This window comes from Salvelinus alpinus, chromosome 20 (assembly GCF_045679555.1).
Source record: "Salvelinus alpinus chromosome 20, SLU_Salpinus.1, whole genome shotgun sequence".
NCBI classification, from domain to species: Eukaryota; Metazoa; Chordata; class Actinopteri; order Salmoniformes; family Salmonidae; genus Salvelinus; species Salvelinus alpinus.
Window position 1 is genome coordinate 28490595 of NC_092105.1, and position 15456 is coordinate 28506050.

At 43.7% G+C, this 15456-nt stretch overlaps 1 pseudogene; it reads left to right on the top strand.

Moving 5' to 3' along the window:
- Nucleotides 1–6897: 6897 nt before the first annotated feature.
- Nucleotides 6898–15388, top strand: LOC139547098 (titin-like; annotated as a pseudogene).
- The last annotated feature ends 68 nt before the right edge of the window (nucleotides 15389–15456 follow it).

Below are 15456 nucleotides of genomic sequence, written 5' to 3' on the forward strand. Positions count from 1 at the left end.
AGAGGCATTGTTGCATAATTCTGAAACAAGGACAGTTATGAAGAATCTGATAAAATATATACAGTGCCTTCAGAAAGTATTCAGACCCCTTGACTTTTTTCACATTTTGTTACGTTACAGCCTTATTCTAAAATTGATTACATAGTTTTTTCCCCCTCATCAATCAATCACAATACCCTATAATGACAAAGCAAGAACAGCTTTTTATAAATATTTACTAATTTATTTAAAAAAAATAAGAACTGAAATATCACATTTACATAAGTATTCAGACCCTTTACTCAGTACTTTGAGCTCGTGCTACTAGGTGACCTAAACTGGGACATGCTTAACACCCGGCCATCCTACAATCTAAGCTTGATGCCCTCAATCTCACACAAATTATCCATGAACCTACCAGGTACAACTCCAAATCCGTAAACACGGGCACCCTCATAGATGTCATCCTAACTCGCCCTCCAAATACACCTCTGCTGTTTTCAATCAAGATCTCAGCGATCACTGCCTCATTGCCTGCATCCGTAATGGGTCTGCGACCAAACAACCACCCCTCATCACTGTCAAACACTCCCTAAAACACTTCTGCGAGCAGGCCTTTTTAATCGACCTGGCCGGGGTGTCCTGGAATGACATTGACCTCATCCCGTCAGTAGATGATGCCTGGCTATTCTTTAAAAGTACCTTCCTCACCATCTTAAATAAGCATGCCCCATTCAAAAAATGTAGAACTAGGAATAGATATAGTCCTTGGTTCACTCCAGACCTGTCTGCCCTTGACCAGCACAAAAACATCCTGTGGCGTTCTGCATTAGCATCAAATAGCGCACGTGATATGCAACTTTTCAGGGAAGTTAGGAACAAATATACACAGGCAGTTAGGAATGCTAAGGCTAGCTTTTTCAAACAGAAATTTGCATCCTGTAGTACTAACTCAAAAAAGTTCTGGGACATTGTAAAGTCCATGGAGAATAAGAGCACCTCCTCCCAGCTGCCCACTGCTCTGAGGCTAGGAAACACTGTCACCACCGATAAATCCACTATAATTGAGAATTTCAAGCATTTTTCTACGGCTGGCCATGCTTTCCACCTGGCTACCCCTACCCCGGTCAACTGCCTGGCACCCTCCACAGCAACCCGCCAAAGCCCCCACCATTTCTCCTTCACCCAAATCCAGATAGCTGATGTTCTGAAAGAGCTGCAAAATATGGACCCCTACAAATCAGCCGGGCTAGACAATCTTGACCCTCTCTTTCCAAAATGATCTGCCGAAATTGTTGCAACCCCTATTACTAGCCTGTTCAACCTCTCAGTCGTATCGTCTGAGATTCCCAAAGATTGGAAAGCTGCCGCGGTCATCCCCCTCTTCAAAGGGGGTGACACTCTAGACCCAAACTGCTACAGACCTACTGTATATCTATCCTACCCTGTCTTTCTAAGGTCTTCGAAAGCCAAGTTAACAAACAGATTACCGACCATTTCGAATCCCACCGTACCTTCTCCGCTATGCAATCTGGTTTCAGAGCTGGTCATGGGTGCACCTCAGCCACGCTCAAGGTCCTAAACGACATCATAACCGCCATTGATAAAAGACAATACTGTGCAGCCGTATTCATCGACCTGGCCAAGACTTTCGACTCTGTCAATCACAGCATTCTTATCGGCAGACACAACAGCCTTGGTTTCTCAAATGACTGCCTCGCCTGGTTCACCAACTACTTCTCAGACAGAGTTCAGTGTGTCAAATCGAGGGCCTGTTGTCCGGACCTCTGGCAGTCTCTATGGGGGTGCCACAGGGTTCAATCCTCGGGCCGACTCTCTTCTCTGTACACATCAATGATGTTGCTCTTGCTGCTGGTGATTCTCTGATACACCTCTACGCAGACGACACCATTCTGTGTACTTCTGGCCCCTCTTTGGACACTGTGTTAACTAACCTCCAGACGAGCTTCAATGCCATACAACTCTCCTTCCGTGGCCTCCAACTGCTCTTAAACGCAAGTAAAACTAAATGCATGATATTCAACCGATCACTGCCCGCACCTGCTCGCCCGTCCAGCATCACCACTCTGGACGGCTCTGACTTAGAATACGTGGACAACTACAAATACCTAGGGGTCTGGTTAGACTGTAAACTCTCCTTCCAGACTCACATTAAGCATCTCCAATCCAAAATTAAATCTAGAATCGGCTTCCTATATCGCAACAAAGCATCCTTCACTCATGCTGCCAAACATACCCTCGTAAAACTGACCATCCTCGACTTCGGTGATGTCATCTATAAAATAGCCTCCAACACTCTACTCAACAAACTGGGTGCAAACCCACTGGCTACAGGTTATCTACAAGTCTCTGCTAGGTAAAGCCCCGCCTTATCTCAGCTCACTGGTCACCATAGCAGCACCCACTCGTAGCACGTGCTCCAGCAGATATATCTCACTGGTCACCCCCAAAGCCAATTCCTCCTTTGGTCGTCTCTCCTTCCAGTTCTCTGCTGCCAATGACTGGAACGAACTGCAAAAATCTCTGAAGTTGGAAACACTTATCTCCCTCACTAGCTTTAAGCACCAGCTGTCAGAGCAGCTCACAGATTACTGCACCTGTACATAGCCCATCTATAATTTTGCCCAAACAACTACCGCTTCCCCTACTGTATTTATTTATTTATTTTGCTCCTTTGCACCCCATTATTTATATTTCTACTTTGCACATTCTTCCACTGCAAATCTACCATTCTAGTGTTTTACTTGCTATATTGTATTTACCTCGCCACCATGGCCTTTTTTGCCTTTACCTCCCTTATCTCACCTCATTTGCTCACATTGTATATAGACTTATTTTTCTACTGTATTATTGACTGTATGTTTTATTTATTCCATGTGTAACTCTGTGTTGTTGTATGTGTCGAATTGCTGTGCTTTATCTTGGCCAGGTCGCGGTTGCAAATGAGAACTTGTTCTCAACTAGCCTACCTGGTGAAATAAAAATAAAAAATAAAAATTGTTGAAGCACTTTTGGCAGCGATTACAGCATCGAGTCTTCTTGGGTATGCCGCTACAAGCTTGGCACATCTGTATTTGGAAGGTTTCTCCCATTCTTCTCTGCAGATCCTCTCAAGCTCTGTCAGGTTGGATGGGGAGTGTTGCTGCACAGCTATTTTCAGGTCTCTCCAGAGATGTTCGATCGGGTTCAAGTGCGGGCTCTGGTTGGGCCACTCAAAGACATTCAGAGACTTGTCCCGAAGCCACTCCTGTGTTGTCATGGCTGTGTACTTTGGGTTGTTGTCCTGTTGGAAGGTGAACCTTCGCCCCAGTCTGAGGTCCTGAGCGCTCTGGTGCAGGTTTTCATCAAGGATCTCTATGTAATTTGCTCCATTCATCTTTCCCTTGATCCTGACTCCCTTGATCCTGACCTGATCCCAGTCCCTGCCGCCGAAAAACATCCACACAGCATGATGCTGCCACCACCATGCCTCACCGTAGGGATGGTGCCAGGTTTCCTCCAGATGTGACACTTGGCATTCAGGCCAAAGCGTTTAATCTTGGTTTCATCAGACCAGATCATCTTGTTTCTCATGGTCTGAGAGTCTTTAGGTGCCTTTTGGCAAACTCCAAGCGGGTCTCATGTGCCTTTTACTGAGGAGTGGCTTCCGTCTGACCACTCTACCATTAAGGGCTGATTGGTGGAGTGCTGCAGAGATGGTTGTCCTTCTGAAAGTTTTTCCCATCTCCACAGAGGAACTCTGGAGATCTGTCAGAGTGACCATTAGGTTCTTGGTCACCTCTCTGACCAAGGCCCTTCTCGCCAGATTGCTCAGCTCTAGGAAGAGCCTTAGTGGTTCCAAACTTCTTCCATTTGTCACGTTCGTTATAGCGATGAGACCAAAGCGCAGCGTGATTAGAATGCATCTTCTTTAATCAAGAAAGAACACAGGACGAACTATACAAAAACAACAAAACGAACGTGAAGCTATATAATCATAGTGCTGACACAAGCAACTAAACATAGGACATAGATAATCACCCACGAAATACTCAAGGAATATGGCTGCCTAAATATGGTTCCCAATCAGAGACAACGATAAACAGCTGCCTCTAATTGAGAATCAATCTAGGCAACCATAGACATACAAAACCCCTAGACTGGTCCCAACCCCATAAACATACAAAAACCCTAGACAGGCCAAAAACATATAATCACCCATGTCACACCCTGACCTAACCAAAATAATAAAGAAAACAAAGAATACTAAGGTCAGGGCGTGACACCATTTAAGAATGATGGAGGCCACTGTGTTCTCGGGGACCCTTCCCCAGATCCGTGCCTCGACACAATACTGTGTCGAACATCTACGGGCAATTCCTTCAACATCATGGCTTGGTGTTTGCTCTGACATGCACTGTCAGCTGTGGAACCTTATAGTTGAAGTCGGAAGTTTAAAAACATCTTAGCCAAATACATTTCAACTCGGTTTTTCACAATTCCTGACAATTAATCCTCGTAAAAATTCCCTGTCTTAGGTCAGTTAGGATCACCACTTTATTTTAAAAATGTGAAATGTCAGAATAATAGCAGAGATAATTATTTATTTTTGCTTTTATTTCTTTCATCACATTCCCAGTCGGTCAAAAGTTTACAGACAGTCAATTCGTATTTGGTAGCATTGCCTTTAAATTGTTTAACTTGGGTCAAACATTGCGGGTAGCCTTCCACAAGCTTCCCACAATAAGTTGGGTGAATTTTGGCCCATTCCTCCTGACAGAGCTGGTGTAACTGTGTCAGGTTTGTAGGCCTCCTTGCTCACACACACTTTTTCAGTTCTGCCCACAAATTTTCAATAGGATTGAGGTCAGGGCTTTGTGATGGCCACTCTAATACCTTGACTTTGTTGTCCTTAAGCCATTTTGCCATAAATTTGGAAGTATGCTTGGGGTGTTTGTCCATTTGGAAGACCAATTTGCAACCAAGCTTTAACTTCCTGACTGATGTCTCGAGATGTTGCTTCAATATATCCACATAATTATCCTTCCTCGTGATGCCGTCTATTTTGTGAAGAGCACCAGGCCCTCCTGCAGCAAAGCACCCCCACAACATGATGCTGCCACCCCCGTGCTTCACGGTTGGGATGGTGTTCCTCAGCTTGCAAGCCTCCCCCTTTTTCCTCCAAACATAATGATGGTCATTATTTCCAAACAGTTCTATTTTTGTTTCATCAGACCAGAGGACATTTCTTCAAAAAGTACGATCTTTGTCCCCATGTGCAGTTGCAAACCATACTCTAAAGCAGTGGCTTCTTCCTTGCTGAGCGGCCTTTCAGGTTATGTCGATATAGGACTTGTTTTACTGTGGATATAGATACGTTTGTACCTGTTTCCTCCAGCATCTTCACAAGGTCCTTTGCTGTTGTTCTGGGAAAGACTTGCACTTTTCGCACCAAAGTACGTTCACCTCTAGAAGACAGAACGCGTCTCCTTCCTGAGCAGTATGACGGCTGCGTGGTCCCATGGTGTTAATACTCGCGTACTATTGTTTGTACAGATGAACGTGGTACCTTCAGGCGTTTGGAAATTACTCCCAAGGATGAACCAGACTTGTGGAGGTCTACAAATATTTTTCTGAGGTCTTGACTGATTTCTTTTGATTTTCCCATGATGTCAAGCAAAGAGGCACTGAGTTTGAAGGTAGGCCTTGAAATACATCCACAGGTACACCTCCAATTGACTCAACCGATGTCAATTAGCCTATCAGAAGCTTCTAAAGCCATGACATAATTTTCTTGAATTTTCCAAGCTGTTTAAAGCCACAGTCAACTTAGTGTATGTAAACGTCTGACCCACTGGAATTGTGATACAGTGAATTATAAGTGAAATAATCTGTCTGTAAACAATTGTTGGAAAAATTACTTATGTCATGCACAAAGTAGATGTCCTAACCGACTAGCCAAAACTGTAGTTTGTTAACAAGAAATTTGTGGAGTGGTTGAAAAACAAGTTCTAATGACACCAACCTAAGTGTTTGTAAACTTCCGACTTCAACTGTATATACTGAAATCATGTGACAAATCAAGTGACACTTAGATTGCACACAGGTGGACTTTATATAACTAATTATGTGACTTCTGAAGGTAATTCGTTGCATCAGATCTTATTTAGGGGCTTCATAGCAAAGGGGGTGAATACATAAGCACGCACCACTTTTCCGTTCTAAATTTTTTATAATTTTTTGAAACAAGTAATTTTTTTCATTTCACATCACCAATTTGGACTATTTTGTGTATGTCCATTACATGAAATCCAAATAGAAATCCATTTCAATTACAGGTTGTAATGCAACAAAATAGGAAAAACGCCAAGGAAGCTGAATACTTTTGCAAGGCACTGTACCGCTTTAGAGTGGCTGCAGTTAACTTCAATGGAGTCAGTGAATTCAGTAGAGCCTGCGCAGCAGTTGAGGTTATCGAGAAAATTGGTGAGTTAGGAGCAGTAGCCTAGCCTATGGAATAGGAATTATTCTGCATTACCACTAGAACTCCTCCCACAAACTAACAAAATCGTAGCCTACACATTCACATTTTTCCTTCATTAGTTTTTTATTTAGTTTGAAAGATGAATAATTGCCTGTCTTTTACCACAGAAACTCCTGATATTGAGCTTCATGATGATATGACCAAGACCATTTGCCTGAGAGCTGGAGGTTCTCTTCGTCTCTTAGGCACGGTCACTGGACGACCAATTCCTGCAATTACCTGGAGCAAACCTGGCGTCAACCTCAACAACCGTGGCTTCATTGAAGTCACTTAAACTTCCACACAAATCATTGTTGACAAAGTGCACTGCTATGATGCTGTAAAATATTCCACTATTCCAAACTCGTGATGTCATTTTGGTGCGCGAGGTACCTATGCCGTCAGCGACACTGGAGGTTGTGGATATCACCAAGACCACAGTAATACTTGGATGGGAGAAACCAGAGCATGACGGTGTAAGCAGACTCACAGGCTACATCATTGAAGCTTGCAAATTTGGCACAGACACATGGATGAAGTTGACAACAGTGAAGACAACTGGATTTGAGTTCACTATGACTTCTCTGACTGAGAACGACCAGTTTATGTTCAGAGTCAGAGCTATTAACAGCAGGGGAGCCGGTGCACCAAAGGAGATTGTCGCAGCCGTAACAGTCCAAGAACAAAGAGGTATCACATTTTTTTACTTTATACGTGCTTCATATACATCTATCTATAGTACGTCCAACCAGCCTCACAACCGCAGACCACGTGTAACCACGCCTGACCAGGACCTCCACATCCGGCTTCTACACCTGTGGGATCATCTGAGACCAGCCACCCGGACAGCTGATGAAACTGAGGAGTATTTCAGTCTGTAATAAGTGGGTGGGCCTATGCACTCCCAGGCCCACCTATGGCTGTGCCCCTGCCCAATCATGTGAAATTCATAGATTAAGGCCTAATGAATTTATTTCAATTGACTGATTTCCTTATATGAACTGTAACTCAGTAAAATTGTTGAAATTGTTGCATGTTGCGTTAATTTTTTTGTTCAGTATAGTTAAACTAACGCATCAGTTATACAAGCACATGTCTACATAACATATCTTTCTGTTTTACAGTTCTAGCATCTGTCTAGCGTTCCACAGAAGTTTGTCAATGTGTTGGCTGGTAAACCACTTGAGCTGTATTTGCCAATAGTTGGTAGACCTCCACCAGTTTGCTCATGGTACTTCAATTGTAAGAAGCTGAAGATCACTGAGCGTACAAAGATTCAGACCACTGGAAAGTTCTCTCAGCTAACTGTGCTTGATACAACCATCGATGACAGCTGTAACTACACTCTCGAAGTGAAGAACATCACAGGAGAGAACTCCGAGATCATTAAAGTGATCGTACTTGGTACGGACCTTCTAACATAACACAAACTGAGGTTGTCACGTACAGTTATGAATATAAGACAATGACAATAACGTTCCTCTCTTTTTTTCCCAGACAAACATGATGGGCCTAAAGGACCAGTCAGGCTCGATGGGGTTGATGCCACCTCAGTGACCATCAGCTGGGATCCCCCAGAGAGAAATGGCGGTACCCCTGTCAGCGGCTACATTGTTGAGCAGCTTGATGCCTACCACGCTGGATGGCTGGCAGTGTCTGACTCTGTCAGCAGATCAACATTCGCCTTCGTCAAACTGACAGGAGATGAATACGTGTTCCGTGCCGCAGCAGTCAATCGCTACGGTGTTGGTAACTGGCTGCAGACTGAAGTTGTGATGTGCAAGAGCGCAACGAGTAAGACATGTTTTAAACTATATCATGTATCATAATTGAGTCGTTGTTCTTTATTTGAAAAACATAAAGAAACAGGAATGAATATCATATGTATATTGTTCTTTGTTTAAAGACATCCCTGGACGTCCAGACAGACCGACGTGTGTCGTAATGGCATGACCATCGCATGGCTGGAACCAGAGGATGATGGTGGATCCGAGGTGACTGGATACATCATTGAGCGCAAGCAGGTCAGATCTGGCAGATGGGTGTGTGCTAATAAGAACCCAGTCACCATGACCAGATACAGATCAACAGGTCTGATAGAAGGCATTGAGAGTGGACATAGAGCAATCAACAGAGGTGTTGGAAAACCAAGTGTTGTCTCTGCAATGGCAGTGGAAACCGATCCCGTTGGTAAGTACCATTTAATGGATTTAATTCCACCTGGTGAAAACTCTATCCCACAAAAACAGGCTGAAATTTCAAGCAGTCTTTTCAAACAGCTCTTACACTAAAAGGGCATTATCACATTTTTTAAAAGTCAAATCAAATTGTATTTGTCACATGTTTTGTGAACAACAGGTGTAGACTAACAGTGAAATGCTTACTTATGGGCCATTCCCAACAATGCAGAGAGAAAAAAATAGAAATAATTGAAAAATATTGAAATAATAATACAAGGAATAAATACACAATATAAGGGCACAAGGCGAGACCCAAATGCAGACACAGGAGGCTGATGGTTGATATTTATTATAGCAAAAGAAGTAGGAAAAAGGCAGGTCGGGTACAGGCGAGAGTTCATAAACCAGGTCAGAGTCAAAACGGTACAAGACGATAGGCATGCTCGAGGTCAGGGGCAGGCAGAGTGGTCAGGCAGGCGGGCTCAGAGTCAGGACACGCAAGGGGTCAAAACCAGGAGGGCGAGAAAAGAGAGACTGGAAAAAGCAGGCACTGAGACACAAACTAACTTGGCTATATACACTCGGTACTAGTACCGAGTGCAAGTGGACAAAGGAATGCAAGTGGACAAAGGAAGGTGCCGACGTGCCTGAGAAAGCAATGATCGGTTCCAATGACGATTGCACTAAGCTGGTGATCAAGGGTGCAGAAAGAGCCGACTCTGGCACTTATGACCTGCTGCTTGAGAACAAGTGTGGCAAGAAGAACGTTCACATCAAGGTGAAGTTTATCGGCCGTCCAACTGCTCCAGAGGGACCACTTGGATGTTTACATATCTGGCATTACTCATCTCATGTGTATATACTGTTTTCTTTACTATTCTACGGTATCTCATTCACTTAATAATGCTTACATATCTTGCATTACTCCTCTCATATGTATATACTGTTTTTCTATACTATTCTGCTGTATCTTAGTCCGTTCTGCTCTGACATCGCTCATCCATATGTATATAGTCTTAATTCATTCCTACTCAGATTTGTGTGTATTGGGTATATGTTGTGTAATTTCTTAGAAATTACTTGTTAGATATTACTGCACTGTCGGAGATAGAAGCACAAGCATTTCACTACACTTGCAATAACATCTGCTAATCACGTGTATGTGACCAATACAATTTGATTTGGATTCAAAGACGTCCAGGCACAATCTGTTACGTTGACCTGGAAGGGTCCTTCAGATGACGGTGGCTCTGAAATCCTTGGATACATTGTTGAGAGACACCAGCTTCCCAAGACAGCCTGGTGCACTGTAGACACCAGGGTGGTGGACACATCTCTGGTTGTGAAGGGACTGGAGGAGGGACAAGAGTATCACTTCAAGGTGACAGCTGAAAACACATTCGTTATCAGCGGATCTCTGAAGTCAACAGAGCCCCTCATCCCAAAGACTCCTCTTTGTAAGTATTACTTTATTGATTCCTCATTGAACTTAGTGATTACATAAGTTTGCAAACATATACACTCACTGGACAGTTTATTAGGTACACCCATCTAGTACCGGGTCAGACCCTTTACCTCCAAAACAGCCTGAATTATTTGTGGGCATGGATTCTACAAGTTGGAAACATTCCACAGGGATGTTGGTCCATGCTGACGTAATGGCATCACGCAGTTGCTGTAGATTGTATGACGGTACACCACCACCAGCCTGTACCGCCAAACCCTGACTCTACCATCACCATGACGCAACAGGAACTGGGATTGGTCGGACCAGGCAATGTCCAGTGTTGGTGATCGCATGCCCACTGGTGCCGCTTCTTGTTGTTTTTAGCTGATAGGAGTGGAACCTGGTGTGGTCGGCTGCAGCAATAGCCCATCTGTGACAAGGATTGACGAGTTGTGCGTTCCGAAATGCCGTTCAGCACCATTATTTATCTGTTTGTCACCCGCCTGTTAGCAAGTACGATTCTTGCCATTGTCCTTCGACCTCTCGCATCAACAAGCTGTTTTCGCCCACACAACTGCCGCTGACTGGATGTTTTTTGTTTGTTGCACCGTTCTTAGGAAACCCTAATAAACTGTCCGGTGAGTGTATACCTATATTATGAATATATACTCTAAGTCATGCTTTTTCCCTGATTAAAACAGGTCCCCCAGAGACATCAAGCATCCCGCCAGAGGTTATGGATGTCACTAAGAGCTCGTCCTCTCTGTCTTGGTCGAGATTGCAGGAGAACTTGCCCCTAAGGATGACGATGGCTCTGCCATTACTGGATATTTTATTGAGTACAAAGAAGTGTCCTCTGACACATGGGTCCGTCATGAGAAGAAGGTAGTTTCAATCCAGTTTGCCCTCCCTAGACCGACTGCTGACACGGAATATTAGTTCCGTGTTATTAATCAAAATGATATTCCAGACAGTGAACCTGGATCTGTATCTGAACCAGTCACATACAAAGATCCATTTGGTGAGTTTGAAACAGATAACCATGTCTGATGTCATGTCATGATTGATGCCTTAGATAACCGTGTCATTATTGATGACTTAGATATACATTTAACTGCTAAGTTTTTACATTTGCCCTACTCTATTCTTCCAGACAAACCAAGTAAACCAGGTGAGATCGACACAGTAACTGTCACAAAGGACGCTGTCGCCATTAAGTGTGCGGTGCCAGAATGTGATGGTGGAAAGAGGGTCCTTGGTTACTGGATTGAATACAGGAAGTCTGCAGAAGCTACCTCGAAGAAATGAAACAAGAGGCGCACCAAGGAGAAACAGTTCACCATTACAGGTCTGGACGAGGCGACTGAGTATGAGTTCAGAGTGATGGCTGAGAATGAGACCGGAATCAGCAGACTACGCAGAACAGCCACATGCATCAAGACCAAACTGGGTGGTAAGTAACTGAAACAATTAATTATTTCACAATTGTATGGATGAACACTACAATGCCTTTATTTATTACTTGTTTATAATACCTTGAGAAAGCAAGGTGATACAATTCCAACTGTTGTTTTTTCCAACAGCTGGAACTTAACCAAGCCTGAGGAAAGAAATGGATGAAGTTACCACTAAATTATACCAACCAGGAGTGATAAAATGCCAGATTATTGGTAGACCTCTTCCCGATAACAAATCGTATAAATCTGGCAAGGAGATCATCTCGTAAATATGAGATGAGCTCTGATGGCCGTAACCATTCACTGATCATTATGACAGACCAGCAAGAGGATGAAGGAGAATACACATGCAAGGCTATCAACGATGCAGGGGAAGCAGAGACCAGTGTCATTCCGTTTTTTTGTTAGCTGCTCCCCAGTTCAATCCTGACTTCCCATTGAAGAATATCTACTATGCCGAAAGCGGCACCACTCTGTGTCTGCATGTTGCCTACATCGGACGCCCTGAGCCTAAGATCCTGTGTCTTTATGGAGCTACAACGGTGGTGGCTTCTGAGAATATCAGCATTGAAAACACAGAGCATTACACACACCTGGTGATCAAGAATGTGCAACACAGGGTACATGGAGGAAAATACAGAGTAAGACTGCACAATCACTTTGACAAAGTTGACATACTCATCAATGTTGAAATCCAAGGTACTTTTACACTGAATTAGAACAAATCTACAAATTGTTTATGATCTACAATTTGTTTTACAATTTGACTACAAACTAAGTGTGGCTAATGTACTTATTGTTTTCAAGTAAACCTGCAATGCCTGAAGGTCCCATCATACTTGATGCCCTTTTGAAGAACTCTGTGATTATTAGCTGGAAACCACCAAAAGATGATGGTGGATCAATGATCACAAACTACATTGTGGAGAAGCGTGAAGACAAGGAGTGCGATTACTGGACACTCGTTTTCTCATCCATCACAGGCACAAATTGCCGTATTGCCAACCTTGTTGTAAATGCTGGGTACTTCTTCCGTGTGTATGCTCAAAATCGTTATGGAAACAGTGAGCCACTGGAGATCCCCACTCGCATCTTTATCAAGAGTTCAATGGGTAAGTTGAGTCTCACAATATAGTTACAGTACAAGATCATATATTTGCACAAATATGAGATTAACAAAGTTTTGGATCCCTACTAAGGTTATGATGTTATATTTACAGATAAACCTTCACCACCACTGCTGGCAGTCGTCTCTGGTGTGACTAACCTTTCCTGTGCCGTGTCCTGGACACCTCCTCTCACTGATGGTGGCTCCAAGATCAAGAGCTACTGCCTTGACAAGAAGGAGAAGAAGGGTGAATGGACACCTGGCACTACTGATGAAATCAAATCCACCATCTTCTCTGTCAAACGCCTCACTGAGGGAAGCGAATACATCTTCCACGTGAACTGTGAAAACCTTGCTGGAGTGAGTGAATGGAGTGTGGAATCTGAACCAGTCATTCCAAAAATGCCTGTTGATGTCCGTGCTCCCGCCTTCAAAGAGGAACTGAGTGTCAAATAAAAATGCAACGCCACCTTCATTTGCAAGATCACAGGACAACCCAAGCCTGTTATTAAATGGTTCAGACGTGGCAAGGAGATCCAGTCTGATGGAAAGAAACTGAAGATTCAAGAACTCAAGGGAGTCTATCACCAACTGGTTATCTCTGCTGCTGATGAGGAAGACTCTACTGTCTACCATATCAGAGCAACCAACCTGGGAGGATCCTTCTGCACCACTGTCTCTCTGGATGTTGAAGGTAAGATCACTAATGTGTATGCAATAATACTTACATAGTATACAGTACATGTAGAGTTGTACATTTACATGAATACAATTCCATGTATTTGTTCCACCTACAAAGAATATTATCAGTACATTTATAATACTTATTTGTTTGGTATTTATGATGTGAAATCATAAGAGGCAATCCCTGCCCTCAGTGGAGAGATTTTGAATATCAAGATTCCATTCAGTGGCAAACCCGATCCTGTCATCACCTGGCAGAAGGGACAAGATCTCATCGATAACAACGGATACTACCAAGTCATCGTCACAAGGTCATTCACATTGCTCGTGTTCCCCAACGGAGTTGATAGGAAGGATGCTGGTTTCTACATCGTTTGTGCCAAGAACAGATTTGGCATTGACCAACAGACAGTTGAACTGGATGTTGCAGACGTGCCTGACCCACCACATGTTATCAAAGTAAGTGATGTTTCAAGAGACTCAGTATCTCTGAGTTGGAAAGTACCTGCTAATGATGGTGGAAGCAGAGGAACCAGCTACGTTGTGGAGAAGTGTCCCACAACAGCTGACCGATGGAAACGTGTTGCCCAGGCTCGTGATACTCGCTACACTGTCACCTGTTCAGAGGAACCAGGTACCAGTTCAGAGTCATAGCCTAAAACAAATTTGGTCAAAGTCAACCATGTGAACCAAGCGGTCCCGTTACAACAAAGGAGTCCTTGGCTATGGCAGCGAGGTTAGTGACAGAGATGTTCCCAAGCAAAAGGCTCCCCATTCAAGTGCCAAGAATGTGCATAACAAGTACATGATTGCTGAGAAACTGGGACGTGGCCAGTTTGGTATTGTTCACCGTTGTGTTGAGACCAGCTCTGAGAGGACATACATGGCTAAATTCGTCAAGGTGAGGGGTGCAGATCAAGCATTCATCAAGAAAGAAATTGCAACACTGAACCTGGCAAGACACAACAACTTCTTGTGTCTTCATGAGTCCTTCGACAGAACTGAGGAATTAGTCATGATCTACGACTTCGTCTCAGGTCAAGACATCTTTGAATGGTTTGGCACAGGAGACTTCGAGCTGAATGAGCGTGAAATCGGCAACTACATCAGACAAGTATGTGAAGCTCTTGAGTTTTTCCACAACAAGAGTCATTGTCACTGACATCAGGCCTGAGAATATTGTGTACACCACAAGAAAGGGCAGTAAAGTCAAGATCATTGAGCTAGGACAGGCCAGACACCTGACTCCTGGGGACCAGATCAAGGTTCAGTATACTACAGCTGAGTACGCTGCTCCTGAGATCCACCAGAATGACATGGTCAGCAGTGTTACAGATGTGGCCAGTTGGTGTTCTAGTCTATGTCCTACTCAGTGGACTCAATCCATTTAGTGCTGAGACTCCTCAGCAGATGATTGACAACATCTCAAATGCTGAGTACAGTTACGACGACGAAACCTTCAAGGTGCCTACTGTTGAAGCATTAGACTTTATCAAGAGTGAACTGAAACGCATTGAGTTTGAAGAAAAAACTAGAACCGTGAGGAAAGAGAGAACTACAACTTCTCATGTGGCAGGTAGCCTAGAGGTTAGAGTGTTGGGCCAGTAATCGAAAGGTTGCTAGATCGAATCCCTGAGCTGACAAGGTAAAAATCTGTCGTTCTGCCACTGAACAAGGCAGTTAACCCACTGTTCCTAGGCCATCATTGTAAATAAGAATTTGTTCTTAACTGACTTGCCTAGTTAAATAAAGGTTAAATAAAAAATAAGAAAATGTGGCAACTAAGGGGAGAAGGTCACCCACCCCTGAAAAAACCTGTCCACGTTCCCCTAGACCTGTTGCTACGGCCAGATCAGCCTCCAGGTGGAGACTGTGCAGGTGGCCAAAGTTGACTACCTGGCAAAGTATGAGTCAAGAAAAGCCATTGTGAGATCCGAGAGGAGATCAGTAGAAAGGAAGGAGGGTGTAAATATCCCTTCAGCCTTGACCATACCCCATGGGTCACTGTGAGGTTGTGTTCCCACTGTGTGCCATGCGGTCAGCATGCCAAAGTTACACTGAACGTCCAATCAAAGCCA